Source organism: Apteryx mantelli, chromosome 2 (genome assembly GCF_036417845.1).
Source record: "Apteryx mantelli isolate bAptMan1 chromosome 2, bAptMan1.hap1, whole genome shotgun sequence".
NCBI lineage: Eukaryota > Metazoa > Chordata > Aves > Apterygiformes > Apterygidae > Apteryx > Apteryx mantelli.
Genome location: NC_089979.1, coordinates 10,453,550 through 10,470,340, shown reverse-complemented (window position 1 = coordinate 10,470,340; position 16,791 = coordinate 10,453,550). Strand labels below are relative to the sequence as shown.

At 42.0% G+C, this 16,791-nt stretch overlaps 1 long non-coding RNA gene across 3 annotated transcripts in view; it reads right to left on the bottom strand.

Moving 5' to 3' along the window:
• LOC106496246 (uncharacterized) overlaps positions 1-15,919 on the bottom strand; it is a 33,013-nt gene extending 17,094 nt beyond the window's left edge. Inside the window, exon 1 of one of the 3 annotated variants that reach the window (XR_001294564.2) lies at positions 15,875-15,919. This is a non-coding gene — a long non-coding RNA (uncharacterized lncRNA). Of the gene's footprint in view, positions 1-2,018; positions 2,070-4,116; positions 4,228-15,874 lie in introns of those variants that run through there. The other 2 variants (XR_001294562.2, XR_001294563.2) reach the window with 2 other exon arrangements.
• Positions 15,920-16,791: the final 872 nt, after the last annotated feature.

Sequence of the window (16,791 nt, the reverse complement as noted above, 5' to 3'; positions counted from 1 at the left end):
TCCCCTGTCCTTGTGCTTTCCTACAGTGCCTTTTTGTTGATCTCTTGCTGCACTGAAGAATCATCATAGTTCTACACTCCAGCCCAAAATTCTTACTAGTTTTCACCTAAAAATGCTTCCCCTCCGTGGTTGAAATATCTCCTTTTTCAAATCTCATCATTCCTCTGCTTGTCACAAACATTTGTGACACTTACTGGCCACATGTTACATTTCCTTCAAGGCAGTACAGAAGATGAGGACCCGCTGCTGCTGTGGGTTACCCTGTTAACACACTTGGCAGAGCTTTATACAATGAATTTACAGCATTTGGCCCAGCTGATAGCATGTTCACATTCCTATGTGGTGTCACATGCAGTGTTTCTGAATTTTTCAATAAATTAAGGATATAACCTAAAAATACACTCAAAAAGAAGAAAAAAATTTTTTTAAGGTTAAAAAGTCAGTAACACACACTGGAATAAAAGTTATGTGCCCAGCCACTTTTTGCATGTGTTTTACAGAATCAGTTTTAAACACATAGGGACCTCAACCTGCTTTTTCCATGTTCATTCAGTGCATAAGACAAAACTGCCCAAGAACTCCTTCTTCCCAAAACATCCTTCTCTCACACGTGCAGCAGCGGAAGGTGGGCAGAGAGTCTACAAGGCTTCACAGTGGCAGAAAGGAGGAGTCACGGTTCAAGCACATGAATTTCATCCTCTCCTGGGCTCCAGTGTTCCTGCACGGTGCTGGACAAATTGTTTAAACAAGTGATCACTCACTACATTCTCTTATTTTCCCAAGCACATAACTATAACCTTCCTCCCAATCCTTGACACTGTTTTGCAGAAGTGCCGCAATCTCAGCTGTACTTAGAGGTGGAGGGACCTAAACTCTGAACACATACAATACGCTAAGGGCTCTGAAAAAAAAGGACCAGTAATTAGTGGCTATTAAATCTCTCTGTGCCACTGAAAATGAGAATAGTAGCTTAGCCTTATTTTGGGGGGTTGGTGAGAAAGTACATTCTTTATAGCTAGCAGAGTTTGGCTGCTACCATGATAGGAGAAGCTCTTGGGAGATGAATGATGCTGCACTCAGAGGACAGTTTGTGTAAGTCCAGTAAGTAAGATATGACCCTCACACACTGACTGTGCTGAGCTGCCAGGCGTTAAACGAGCAGTGTCCATGGAAGCCCCCAGTGATGCAGGGGGCTGTGATCATATCATTAAAGACTGACCTAAAGAGATTAAGTTGGGACTGCCTAGACAATGTTACTTTGTGTATTTGAATTTGTAGCTAAATTTGCCACCATGGCAATGTTCTTTTAATGCTTGTGAAAGGGACTGTTTTAAAGGTTTTAACAAATATTACGAGAAATATTTCTAAACTACTGTGACTGAGGTCACAGGTCTCATTTGTCAGAGTTGATGGCCAGTTGCCATTTCTTTCTGTCTTATGATTTTCCCAAGGGTTGAGGTACGTTTAGCAGCAGAGAAGTATGCATACCTCTGTACAGCACTAAGAAAATGCTCCTTGCCTCTGAGTTTTACCCCACAGACACAGAGATCTCTAGGGGTGGGGGGACTGTGTAGGTGGTTATGGGATTTGTTGACAGGAAGGATATTTTCCCCTTTCAAGTGGAAAGGGAAATAGAGGAGCAAATGAAATATACTTAACCTCACTGGCTCCTGCCAGAAAGGAGAATCAGAGATTAAGCCTAACTTCCATTTCAGCGCATTGGGGGAGTGAAAAATGGGGTGTTTGGGCATTTTTAAGTGGCTATCAGGACTATAATAAAGCCATCTTTACAACACAAGAAAATGCTTCTTCACTGTGAGGGTGGTTGAACACTGGAACAGGTTGACCAAAGAAGTTGTGAAGTCTCCATCCTTGGAGATATTCAAAACCCAACTGAACACAGTTCTGGGCAATGTGCTCTTGGTGACACTGCTTGAGCAGAGGGGTTGGACCAGATGATCTCCAGAAGTTTCTTTCAATCTCAACTATTCTGTGATCTTAAGGGGTGTTTTACTTACGTGTGACTAAACATGGATTAAGGCTTGCTGTACTGGTCTTGACCACATCAGGTATGTGATTTCAGCTTGGGCTAGGCCTTGACTCTCCTAAAAGCCCAAGAACAGCAGTGACATGCCACAGAGTCACAGGGGACCATGAGACATCAGACATGTAGTGAGCAGAGAAACACCATTTAATCTGAGGGGAGGAACAGGTGAGAAAGCTTTAAGGACACACAGCAAAGGAGAAACATATCTCTGATACAGAGAGTCAAATATCAGCTGAGAGACGGTTAAGAGGATTAAATAGGAGGTTAAGATGAAATGAAGATAAACAAACAGGTCTGATAAGCTAAAGCAATAGCCTTTCTGTACATGCAGATACCAGATATTTCATTGCTTTGCAATTTATTTTCACCTGTGATAAGGTGGGTGTAACATACTGAGTTGGCAATAATTTACAGCCCCTTTGACTGGGTGAAAGAGATGACTGTAAATGATTGCCAGGAACCAGAGTGAGAGACGCACTGACCAGCTTCCAACACTAGAAATAGCTCTTTTTTCTTGATGTTTAATAACTTCCCAGAGGGATGCACCACTCTTATTTTTGGTCCTGGGAAAACACATTTTAAAGTTATGATATTATTATGTATCAAAAAGCTATTTTGCATCATTTATTATTCATCCACTGAGGCCTTGAGAGCACTTCTGTTTCATCCATGCATAAAGAAAAGATAAAACTGGGTCCCAAGAAATTTATTAGCCAAGACATTTTCTATAACTAAACTTGCATCAGATTTACTTAACAGATTTCCAAATTGATTTAAATGATTCAAACCTTTCTGAAAATAATATAAAATTAACTTAAAAGTTACTTACAGAAATTTCATATTAATAGATTTATGACTGAAGCAAGCAAAACTGAACTGAGAATCTGAAATTTAAGATGCTTGTTAAGCAGGTTGCTATTCTGAGTGGAAAAATATCTGAGATACATAAGTAAGTGACCCACAGAGCTGGCTGACTTCCTTTAAAAAATATTTTCAAACATATTTCAAAATTACGTCTGGTTCACAGTTCTAAACAGCATTTCAAAAAAAGTTCAGAAAGGATGTAAACCTTCTTAATATTTGAATTGCTGTCCCTCCTTTTCTTAATATATTTTTATGATCATTTATTTTTGGCCCACCAGTCACTTTTGGTCAGAAGAAAATCAGTGAATGGAGAAAGAGTGGTAATGCAGAAGAAGAACAGAGAAAAATAAATATAAATACATGAAAACTGTTTTTTAGATACCTTAAAGGACTGAGCATGGTAAATGTCATGCAAAAAGTTTCAAAAGCATCATTTCTCTAAAAAAATAAATTTTGAAAGAAGTGATCTTTTTGCTTAGAAAATCTCTTGCAAAACATTAACCAGCTTTTATCCCACCATTTTGCTGCTTGGCTTTAAATTTAGCTGCAGCTGACTAGGTTTTTATAATGTGTTAATATATCTACCCCTACTATTTTTAAATCATTTGTCAGAGAAATGCTTTCTCATTCATGCTGTAAAGACTGAATCTGTCTGGGAAGCATTTGGCTGCTGTACAGACAGGCACTGTAGAAAACCCCTTGATAAAGATAAGTGATTGTGTTGTAACCAAAAATAGTTTCTGCCTGTATTAAGGACATGCACTGAATGGAAAATCTGACAGCAAAGAGGTGCTTAACACCTGTGCTTGGCGATAGTCAGAGCCAAGTCAAAAGTGGCTTTCAGCCTCTTTGCCCACCCCTGCTCTTCCTCATATACAAACTTAGGTATAGCTGAAGTCTCTGTGGGGAAGGAGGATGGACTAGACCACCCCCAAAGTCCCTTCAGGCCCTGATTTCTACTGCTCTAAACTGAGAAGCTGAACCTTCCTAAGAGAAAAGATGTAGGGGCAGAGAGGGGAGAGAAAGAGGTTGGGGGAGTAGCCAAAAAAAGCAGAGTACAAAGCATGGCTGATTATACAATAAAGACAGGGGTACAACTTTCATATGATGACATATGATTGCCAACCTCTACTGCAGTGGAGACAAGCTCTGACGGCTAGAAATCATATCTGTCTTCTTGAAAAGCGTGGATGAGATCTACATACCTTCCCCAAAAGTCACAGCTGCTCCCTGCAGTGGCCCAGAAAAGCCCATGGTGGGTAGCTGAGCTTTCGCTTGTGGTCTGAATGTTTTAATAGGTTTTATTTCCCGTGTGCTTTTTGTTGAGGAATTGGAGTCAAAGGTCTTTACATCATGCTCAAGCGCAAAGCGGCAAACTATGGCACTCCTCTTAGTACACAGACCTGAGGGTCAGCACAACTGCGTTTAGTCCAACCACTGCGTTCCTGCGGAATATCACTGCCTTAGTATCTGCCTCTTGAAAATGAAGTTTCTAGACGTAGTTTAGAGAATTAAGCGCAATTTAATACAATTCTCTTTCCATTAGACAATTGACTAAGTGCTGCCCTAGGTAAAAAATCATGTCATTAAACAACATCGGTATCAAACAGAGTACATGCGAATTAGAATTTAAATTGCAAAAAGGGACTATAAATGTATAATTTGGAGATGTAGTGTTCAGAAAGTCCTTACAGAGACATGTTCTCAGCCTTATTGTTCTCCGTGTCTCTGTCACTGCTCCCTTCCACCCATTGCACTAGGCATCACTGTGTTAAGCCCAGATGTTATTGATGGAGCAGGGGCTATAACTCAGGGGTCCCCACTCCGTGCCATAACCACTAGGCTGCACAGCCTCACTCACTGTTCTTGCTTCCCTTAGGGACCTGTAAATCTTACATTCCGAGTGACACATTCAAAATGCAACTTGTGCCCAGCCTTGCTGCAAATGCCCTCAAGACTTGCTGGGTAGGTTGCTCCCCTGAGACGTGAGAACAGCAGGTTCAAATACCCGGGACTGGCAAAGGCCACAGGACAAGCGTGACCTGCGGTAACTCCCAGCCATTTGGTCACGTGTGAATGTGGGAGAAAGGCGCTAACTGATGAAATAGCTCAATAACCAGCCACAGTCAGGACTGTGCGAACTGTGAAATGACACAATTCTGCATGTGTTCACAGCGTATTTTATCTACTTATCTTAGAAAGCTTTCTACATCCTGGTTACATCAATGGAAACATACTCTACTCTCACTCCCACTGGTTTACAAAGGGGCCAGTGAAGGTCCTAGTGCATTTGTGGAGAGACCTCCAATTTATGTTGGTGTAAGTGAGAGAAGACACCCTTGGCATCGACAGCTTCCTACTCAACAAGGCCTATTGCAGCGAGACTGTTCAACAGACACACAGCAAAGACCAAGCAATCAAGCAACTCCCCTGGGTTCGCGCTATCTGCCTCTTTGCAATTCCATACACACTGATCTTGCTTCCATTAAAATAGATGGAAAAATTCCAAGTGCTTTTGGTGGGAGCAAACACCTGCCTCTATACACTCCAGCCTCCTGGGGTGTATACATTGTAGACTGTATTTAAGCTACGTGCCTGTATGTATTTCCTATGCAGTTTCAGTTTTTAATAAACCTCTGGAGTTTGCAGGTTTGTCAGCAATGACAACGAAGAGTTTCGTTCAAAAAGTGGTGCGTTCCTGGGGAAAGTTTTGGTTTTAAAGAAATGCCACTTCCCAGTGAAAAAAATTTGATCTGTTGAAAAATTCTTTAATGGTTCTATGTTTTAAGCTAATTCAAAGACGTTCCTTGCTTTCAGTCAGGTGCTCTGCACGCTCAGGAAGTACTGAATCAAAGCATCTGAATATATTATAGTGGTCTTACTTTTCAGTCTACCTTCTGCAGGAGTTAAAATGCACAATTGTGGATTCCCATACTAGTTAGAGAGGGATGACAGACTGTCTCCGATCATTTTCCTTGTTTATCTTGCACAGACAGTCATAGTATAGGCTTTCAGTTCTCTTCCTGGCTTCTTTTTGGGACAGAAGTTAGCAAATTTTGGTAGGTCTTCTACATATAGTGCTTCAGCCCTGTCAATATCCTCAGTAAAATTAGGAACCACCAATAAGTGGCCTTCAAAGTTTAAAGGGAATTTCAAATGGCTTCTTCTAGCTTTCTATATATTCCTGATTTTGGTTCCTTGTACTCATGCTACTCTCCCCTCTATGCATTTCCCAGCCTCTGCATCCTAATGCATAGCATATGTTCCCCATTTAACTCTTCCATAATTCTTGTTGGCATCACATCTGTGGCAAAGGAAGAGCAAAATATTTGATTTGAGAGAAAATATTTGTTTGCAAAGCAAACTCTTTTAAGTATATATTTGCATGGGAATACACACAAAGCCTTTGTATCATTTTTTGAGATAGACGGGTGTGCAGGAAGAATATCTTTCATGACCATTCAAGATATGAAACAAAATTCATGTTTTAATGGAGCTTATCTAATAAAAATCAGGTGGAAGAGCTAAGATCTATTTATAGTCACATAATACCTGTGTATTCCATGTGTCCAGAATCAGTAGAATTCTACAATGTCACTGGTATCTTAAAAAGGCAAGAAAAAATGTTATTTGAATAAATTGCCTTATCCACAATTGAAATATTCTTGAAAAAATTATTTTTAAGCTATCTTTCCAATTACTGTCATCTTTTTGAAAAAATGCAAGTCTGCAACTGTAAGTCCCACAGTGAATAAGCCTTTCTGGACACCTTCAGACAGGTAGGATCAGGAGCCTAAAGAGAGAAGAACGTGCACTAAGAAAATGCTTGTAAATCTCACCCATTTGAATAAACAAAAGATGTTTTGGAGATACGTGTATTCAAAGCCTGGGTAGAGTAGATGTTAAAAGACTATAAACTAGGGGAGGAGGTGGACAACTACAAAACTGGACAGGAAGAATTTAAAGTAGCTTTGCAGCTCCTTTTCTCAGTGGCCATATCTTTGAATTTAACACTGATGTTTGCAAGGTTTTGCCATATCCTATAATGCAAACTGATTCAGACAAGATCTGGGATATTTTTAGCAGGGTATAAAGCCCCAAAAGTTGGAGGTGTTGTATTGATTCCCAGAATTTGGCCAAAAATTGTAACATCTTCTCACGTTGGTTTTGGAGGGAATCTGTGCTGATAAATATACGAAGGAAGCATCAAATGCACAGATATATGAGGTGCCTTCTTTCCTGGGATTAGGAAACACTCTGGAAATGTCATGGCTTTGGCTCCTGCAGAAATCCCAATGGGAGAGATATCGGACCTCTTTGTAGACGACGCTAGCGGGGAAGGAGGCCTGTGTATTAGTATCACTTCAACCCTTCATGCCCTCTTGTCTTTACCAATATTTCTTGATGCCAAGCCAAAGGGTGGTGGTGGTGGTGGTGGTGAAGGGGCGGGGGGGGGGTCTCTGCAGGGGAATGAAGGGGACAGCAAGCTCTTAATTCAGTTAACGATTGCAGGAAGTGGTTTGTCAGTTTAGAGGTAGTCCCTGCTCAAAGCCAGTGCCCTTCTCAGAAATGAACTTGCAGTTCTCTAAAGATAGATTGCGCAAAACACCAGGGGGCCCTCGGGAACCTGCAGCCACAATTCCCCAGGCAAGGAGCTCCAGAAAAGCACTGAAATGCCCCCCTTTGTGCAGCTGCTCTGTGGACTAAACCAACGCTCAGTGGAGCGGGTCTCTTGTGCAAGTTCTCAGGTTTCATATCCGCAGTGACCAAATTTTGTTAAAAATATGACAGCTGCTCCTGTCATTTTTTTCCATGTAATTTTAACTGTAACTTCAAACTGCACATGCATTGTCTGCTCTTCAGGGATGTTAGTGGGAGGTTTGCATAAAGTGGAGGACTTCTCAGAAGTTGTCAGCCTTGGCGCTGAAGGATCAGGTACCCTTGGCAAAACTGACAAATTAGGTAAGAGAGTTTGCAAATAATCGATCCACTAGGTGATATTCAGAGCAGCCTATTCATGGCTACCACGGCTAGGTAGAATTCAGCTGGATATAATTACAGTGAAATAGGTAACTGGTAAGGAAATAAGATGCCACTTTAAGGAATAACTCCCATATTGTCCTGGAACAACAGTGAGGATATGATCAAATACATCTACAGAGTACTAGGGCTTCTCATCCACACTCACAGGTACCATACACTAATTCCCTTCATCAGAGCCTCTAACATGCCTTACAAAAGGATTTTATTTCCTTACCAGTAAGGAATCATCCTAGCTAATCCATTTGAAGGACAACATTTTGCACTGGGCTAAATTTAGCTTATCCCCACAGATGTCAATAGATTAACTCAGAGCTTGACATCCTTGCAACTGGAGTACAGAATCTTTGTATTATTTTCAACCTAGTGGTCCTTAATTAATTTAAACTCCTTTTGTTAACCCAAACCGCAGAAGCTGGTGAAGAAGTAAAATGAGTGCTTCATAACCCAGTCTCCCACCAGAAATACTTCATGAGAAGACATCTTAGAGTAGGTCCATCCTTCTCCATAACTGCAGACCAGGCACGGCAACACGTCACACAACATAACAGTGTTATCAGGAGCATTATTGTCCATTTTCCACCCCTACTCCCACCTCAGCAAGTACGTATCCACTCTAAGCTGCAACATCAAGAGGCTGGCGATCCCCTCCTCAGCGCAAGCGCTTATAGGTGGTGACTGTATCTCAGGAGAGGAACATGTCAATCCACCAAGATCCTGTCGCTCTCCACAATATCGGCAGTGACAGATTGTTTGTTTTTTCTCCCATGGAGTGCTTTTACCCAATTGTAGGCCAAACACTTCAGGCAAAACCAAAACAGCTTTGTGCTTTTTTCTATTTAAGGTTTGTTTTTCATTTAGTTTGGTTTTTAGGTCTTTGTTTCTTACCAGTAAGGCCTTAAATGTTGCAAGGCAGCAACAGGGATTATTTTAAGGTGTTAGACACAAAGGTCACAAAACATGGCACTAGCCCTTCCTCACGCAGCTCAGGCCAGAGAACAGCAAACACTTCACTGTGCAGAGACACTTTCTCTTATGCTGGTGCAAATCCAGAGATGTCTTCAATAGGCTACTTTAGGTTTATGCTGAAGGCAGAATATGTCCTAAAAATTCTGCTGAGTAGAGTAAAGACAGGGACTTCTTTTGAATTCTTGGCTTCAGATTGGTGAGAACATAATTTTGATCTGACTGTTTCATCTCTAAATGTGATGTGCCTTCCTAATGGTTCTCTGTCCTCTTGCATCTTATGATAGAGACCATCTTGCTTTGATTCTAGCTTTTTTTGAGAGCTGTAGCTACCTTGTTCTAATCTCCAGTGGCAGCAGCTCCTTGGGCTCTCCCCTTCTCCTAATACCTGCTAAGGCTGGTAGAGCCACTGAGACGCTGGGGCAGGGGAGAGACATGCTTGGGCATTTTGCAAAGAAATGAAGACATGCAAAGAAAAGTTTTAAACAGAATATACAACAGCAACAGATCCGCTTTGAAGTGGGTATTCCAGAACAAACAATCAACATTAATTAAGGGTTCAATTGTCTTAATACAATATCTTTTCTCCATGGGAAGCAGGTATCAGCATGCCATCTCTGGCTTGTGGCACCTACAGAGCCCATATGCAAACATTTCTCTTTTCACATCTCTCCTCCTGAAATATTTACCCTTAGCTAAAGTGCCTTCCTCATTTGAGGGTCCTTTCCTCTGCCTCTCTGCTTGTTTTCTCATAAACCAGTTATACAGACCAAGAATCCTTTAAGTGATCTGCCAAAGACACCTGCTCTCTCTTCCCCCTCCTCTTCCCACATGTGGAGGAACTGGCAGACCTTTCCTATTTCATACCCTGAGCGATGGCTTCAGATCTCCCCAGGATCCCTGCTGATGAGCCATACTTAGCACATGGAATCACAGAGCAGGAGTGATGCCACAGCCCCTTTCCACCTGGAGGAAACCCCTGGTGAAAAGAGTTTGCGCAGATGGCATAAAATCTCAGCAGCCTCTCAGCACCACAGTGCCTCCCATTTCATGACTGGGGTCCCCAGCTGCATCCACCAGCAAAGGACCCTGTTCCAGCCTCAGGAAAGAAGATGATAGTTTGAAATGGTGCTGGCACACTCAGGACCACAAGCATCCAAGTCAGTTCTCTGTGGGAAGCGGCACATCACACTGTCACTGTGATCCCGTCCCCAAATGTTGTTGCTCAAAGACTATACACATGTGAGTAAGCACTCCACAAACCAGGCTGACACTGCGCACAATGCAGCTGGCAGATGTGTCCTTGAATCATTGGCTTGTTCGCTACCAAACCCTCCCCATGTACCTCCCGCATCCTTTTAATGGAAAACATTAGCTTTCAGGAGAACTCATAGGATGATCATGTATCGACCCATGGGGGAAGGGATTCTGCTGTGCTCCCAGAGAATGAATCAGATTAGCAAATGAGTGGTCTCTGTCTTTCCAGCTTCCACTTTCCCAGTCATGGCCCGTTCTTGTGTTCCTCGCTTACGAGATTACTCACTTAAATTCCCACAGCGGGCCCTTCTTGTGTAATTCAGGCCCAGATTTTCTCCCCTTTCTTTTCCCTCCCTCCCCTCCGCCCCCTGCATCCTCTGTACAACAGAGCTGGCCACACAGCAACAGAGGAAATGAACAACATCTGGTGAGACTGATTCCTCGTTCTTGTAAGCAGTGTGAGCTAACAGCTGTGTCAGGCATTTCGTCCAGCTCTGGAATAGAAAGGAAATCAATCATGCATTCTCTTTTACCACACCTCCTCGTTCTGGCATCTGCACTGGTCCTGCAAGATAATTGCCTGGTTTACTTTCCTGAAAATATATTGGAATCCCACCCTTTGTACAGAGGACACTCCTTGATGTAAATATAATGATTGCTTTAAAGTACAGGAGGGTTTAAAAAAAAAAAAAGAGCAGAGCACTTAAGCACATGCCCACCTTAAAGCTAAGGAGCTCATTGGATTAATAAAACTATGCATGAGCTTCAAGTTACGTGTGGACAGAAGAAACAGGATTTTTTTCTGTGTATTCAGATGACTAATCATTGTTGTATCCTATTGCTCTCGGTAGTACTTAGGCACTTTGAAAAAACAGCTCTTAGGGATACACATATGAGTTGTTCCACTATGTCCAATGATGCCATAGTGGGGACAACATATCTTGTTGTACTGAAACCCTAATGCTGACAGCTCTGGAAATCAGAGCATGGCAACAGAAAAGATCCAAGACAGTAGTAGTCACAGGATGAGCAGTAGCCATAGCAAGAGAAGGGCAATTTTATTTTAACTTGGAGGTCCTGAGCCAACTCTGGAGTTAAGGATTAATCTTTTCTCTGTGCGTACTTCTACTGACACTGCCAAGGAGCTTCCAACTAACCTCAGTGGCCTCAGCAGTTTCTGAGATGTAGGTGCCTGACCGCTAAGAACTAGGTGAAGATCCACCACCAGCTCTTTCAGTAATGACTACTGTCCCACAGCCTCAGCTGTGACCACAGAAAGCACAATGCAGCTTAGGAAGCAAGATTCAAAGGTAGCTTTTAACAGAGTCTGGGACAGCTGAGCATTGGGCAGCTTGCCCTGTTTGTCCCGCAGCTGTTCATATTGTTGTTCTCACAGATAAACCATCTGCAAAGAGCCCCAGGGAGGGAGCGTCCTATCATCCTACCCCTTGGGGAACCATTCACAGGCATGCTGGGCTTTAGGACTCAGTTTCATCGGGATTCTGGCAAAATGTAAAGCTGCTGTACTCTAGGAAGAAAAGCCTGATTATTATCAATCTGCCCAGGTATTTGGTCTATAATCAAACACTGAGACAAATCTTGGACTCTGGTGGCTGATTAATTGTCCAGGCTGTATGCTGGAGTTTTCCGCAGAGACTGAAGCAGTCTGTTCTCATTATCAAACTGCTTTCCTAGGAGCGCTTCAGTGATCCCCAATCCCAGGTCTCCAAAGAGGTTTCCTGAGGGCCCTACAGCATTAGCCATGACTGTGAGCAATTGAAAAGCAAAAAAATGTCACTGAGGAGAGATGTAGCATGCGGCATGCTACCCTGCACAGTTTTGATAATACTGGAAACAGCTACCTTAAGAAAACAAGAAAGTAAGAAGAGCACATTCATTCTTCCCACCACCCCCAGATATTGTCCCAGGTGTCTCACATCCCCAAGCCAGGTCAGTGGACAGTGAATTTTTCAGTGCCACTGAATAGACCTTTGTCCTGAAAATATGAGTAGCAGTGAGCACAAGACCCCCCTGAACTAAAAGGCAGGACATACTGTATCTTCCTTTTTTTCTGGCTATATGCACATTAGCGAAGTCCTCTTCTCAAAACAGCAAGATTTGCTGCTGTAAAATACCATGAAGAATTTAGAACCAGAGGGAGAAAGCAACCTAAGAGAAAGTGGGAAGCATCCAATAAAAGACTTATGTAATCAAGGGAAGCGAGCTATAGTGCTAAGGATTTGCTTGGGGTTGAAGATTTTCCAATAAGCAGTGTAACAGAACAGATTTATGATTTCACCATAAAGTTGCATGATACCATTTAATGAATTAAACATTCGCATAGGGGTTCAGAGAAAATATTACTGACTGGGAGAGCATAAAAGCATTGGGACATTCTTCACGTTTATTACTCATGAAAAGCTAAAGAAAGAAAGCAATCACAATAGCAATGAAACATACTTTTCCACCCACATAGCATCTGATCAAATATTCACAGATGGAATTTATATAGGGGTTGATGGTAGTTTTTTTAAGTCACAGTTGAAACCTAGGTTCTTCTAAAATCCAAATATACACATACATCCTAGATATTTATAGGAGTTCTATTACCATAATAATTGAGCACATCACCTTTTTTAATGTATTTATCCTCACGACATGCCTGGAAGGGAGGATGGGCTACCATTCCCAAAGCTGAGGTGGGAACTAAGGTGCAGAGAGGCTATGGATGATAAAGTGCACTAGCTGCCTTCAATTTGGATATTGCAATGCCTAGAAATTAGGCATTTGGCCACATCAGAGTGCTTAAGAGAGCCAGAGCTAGACAGCTTCCTAACCAGTCGATAGGAAACGCTGTGTGTGAGCAGAGCAGGGAGAGCTATCTTAGACAAAAAGAAATGCCCTAGGACTGCCACATTCCCCTGGAATTCAAGTTCTCCTGTCAGGGCTGCCTATGAAACCCTCAACCATGTGAGATGAAGTCCTCTCTTAATGGAGCAGGGCATATTCTTATAAAAACATGTGTGCTCTTGGGCATTACCCGCCCAGCAGTTGCAGCACTCAGGTGGGAAGTAGGAGGCCTGTAGCAGCAACACCACCAATCCTGATACAAATCAAACTCATATGTCCACTGCACTGGAGTGGCTTGGCCACCCAGCTGTGGAAGAGTTTGTGTGGGAACCAGGGCTGACACCACCCTTCCTGTGGAAACATATCCATTGTAAAGGAAGGAAAACAGTATTAACTGCGCCAGAAGGACACTGTGAGTGCACAGCACTTTAGTTAGGACACTTCGCAATGACAGGAGAGCCCTGCTGTCAGGCAAAATTCAAGCAAAATACAGCTGGTGAATTTACAGATTTAGATAACAACTGAATTTTTTGACCACTTGAGCAGATCACAGAGATCCTTAAAGTACTGAATTCTGCCTAAGCAGCCTCCATGAATTTCTGCCTTAAAAATTTCACTTCAGGTGAATGAGGAAGCCTGTGATGAACTCAGAGCCCCCCAGGAGCAGCAATGGACCCAACAACTAGAAGGGAAAATGCTCGGAGGTTGCAATCATGCACCATCGCCTTCAGTTCCACGCCATCACACCAGTGCCTCCATCCCACAAGCGTTCATCTGTGCACTGAACGGCTCACCTGAGTAACCTAACTCAGCTCAATCACATACCTATGTGTTTTCCACTCTGACACTCAGACTGAACAGGCCCCTGGTGAAATATATTTATAGAAGCTGCAAGACTGATATTTCTGAGGTTACTGAGTAGGAGCAAATAACTCTCTTTTTGCTGCTTCCAAGCATTTTTTCTTTGCTTGGACTCGTGTCACAGACATGAAAGCATCTCATTTGAGTATATGTGATATGACAGGAAGTGAGGGAAATCTTGCATAATGTGGGCTAGTTTTTAAGCGTGCCAAAGAAATGAGGTTGAGTATATGACTGAGAACCAGGAGGAGTCATTCAGTCGGGTTCATACAAAGGTAGGATTCAATGCAGATTCAACGCGCTGGCACAATGCCAAAGACCTTGTGCCTGTGAATTTTGCTCAGAACTGCAGTAACTCATAATCTCATGTAGAAATATGGCCCAAAGCATCAAAAAGCAGTAACTAGCTCAGGGTACCACAGAAATAGGCCAGAGCTATATTTGCCTCAGACATAGTGGGAAATCATTCAAACCATAGCATCACTGCTCTGGTCAGTTTGGAAATTTTGAAAACAAACAAAAGATTTTTCCCACTCTTCTTCCATCTCCCTTCTAAAGGGCGAGCTCAGAATGCTTCAGTCTCCATCATTTAAAAGGGAAATATATTACCTAAATCCACTTGGCAAACCAGAGATTAAAGTACATCTCCACAAGCAAATAAGGTCCCTCCAGTTTCCAGTTACCAAACAGAAAAGGATGATGTACAACAAAATCCTCAAAACACACAGGCAGATGGCTTGAGCACTGCATTCATTCCTCCCAGAACTCACAAAGGCATCTTGTTTTATCATTGACCAACATGTAATACAGAAGAATAAACACTCACGCATGAGGAGGAAGCAGAACTTCAGTACCACAGGGTGTTGATGTACCATCAGCTGTTACCGAGTTCAGCAAGAGATGACATTGGCCATATAATACTCATGCTTTCAGATATTAACTTCTACAGGACACCGCTTTAGACTGCCTGGCCTTTTCCAGCATCATACACCCTACAAAACCCTGGGACCTAGGACTGTTGCTTCATGGGAACTCACAGGTTAAACTTATACAGTTAAAGGAGGTACCTCCCTCAACTGCCCATTCAGCCTCTTTTCCAGAGATTGCTGCACTGCAGTAGATACAGTCAAACTGTATCTGATGCAGTTCCCAAACTGCAGTTCCCAAACTATCGTCTACAACCTGGGTTATTTTAGCATAGCAAGATGCAAATGGCCATAGTCCAAAAGCTATTTCATAGGCAATTTAGCTTCCCTGCAAAGGAAAGGAGCAACCTCTGGGAGATGGAAGGAAGGAAATTTTGGTGAAGGCAATTATCTCTGCCATCTAGGTTTAATCTTCCCTGTGCTTGTGAATCAACATCCTTAGGAAAAAATCTATTTGGAACTTCAAACCATCCTACTAAAAAATATCCCATGTGTTATTTTTTTAGCAGCATGTCTCAATGTGTTATTGGTGGCATCTTATTTGTTATTCTAATTTTAAAAAGCATTTCATTGAAATGAGTGAAGAAGAAAAACCTCAGGCTCTTTTTTTCCCCCCTCTGTTCATTGTTTCTAGCCTAAAGTTGCAATACACAAAAATCAGTTCAGCTGTTTTTTGTCATTACTAGAAATAAAATAATGACTTAATGACTTACTATCACATGGCATTCAGATTACAAAAGCAGCACTACATTAAAAACCACTGCAACACATATTAAATGGATTAAAATTGAGCTAGATTTCTAATAGGGACTGTATGATGTGGTTACTTGAAATAGCTGGGGATTAGACTAAGTGGCCCAGGAGGTCTCTTCCAGAGCTGTACTCCTAAAAAGCAATTGTTGATGAGAAATCATCATCAAAGGGGGTATTTTCTGTGGGTCCTACAGAGATCTCCTTTTGTCCAATGTTATTCAACATCTTTAGCCAGGATGGTAAAGTTTGTAGAGGATACAGACATTTGGAGAACAGTAAACAATAATGGGAACGGGTCAATTTTACTTACAGCTTGGTAAACTGTGCTATTTTGAACGTCACTCTTCAGCCTAACAGAGTATTCCCGCATCAAATAGCAAAGCCACTCTTAGAGCATGTATGTAGGTGAAGCAGGTCCAGAAGTAGGTGATCCCAAAAACCTGATATATGATCCAGTAAAACAGAAGACACAGTGCTTGGTTACATAGAAAGCATACTTTGCCAAAGTAAAATATTACTACTATCTCTGCATATAGCACTGGTGAGACCATTACTGGAATAATATGCACATTTCAAGGAGGTGGCTGAAACACTGGAAAGGGATCAGAGAAAGGCTGAAACAATGATTTGATGCTGGAAATTCTGCCTGAGAGCAAAAGACTTAAGCAGCTCAACGTCTTTAACTTCTCTAAGAAAAGCTTAAGAGGCAACAGGATCACAGTCTGTATTTGGGGAATGGAAAATATTTCTGATAATAGAAAGTTTCTTGGTTTAACAGACAAAGGCTTGCAATGTCTGAGCAGCTAGAATTTGAAGTTAGATTCAAATGAGGCAAGACACACCTTTCTAATCATGAGTTCAAATAGCCACTGAAAAAACTTACTAGGAAAGAAGTAGATTCCTAAATCTCCTAAGGTCTGACAGGCTAGGTATCTCCTATAATGACATGACTTGGCTGAAGGAAATATGTCCCATGACACAGGAACGGCAAGGCCTCTTTGCTGAGAAGAAATCAGTATGAATGCCCCTTTACTGACTTCAAAACCTGTGAACAAACTAATCTATCCATGTTTATGGACCATCACATACAGTCCCTGAGTCACAACATAGAGTCTCATAGGAATGGCTCCATCCAAAGAACATACTTATTTTGACTTCAGTGATCTCTGTATTAGGTTTTTATTTTTCCTAAACCTTTCCATTTCTTGAGTTCTGTTTTCATATCTT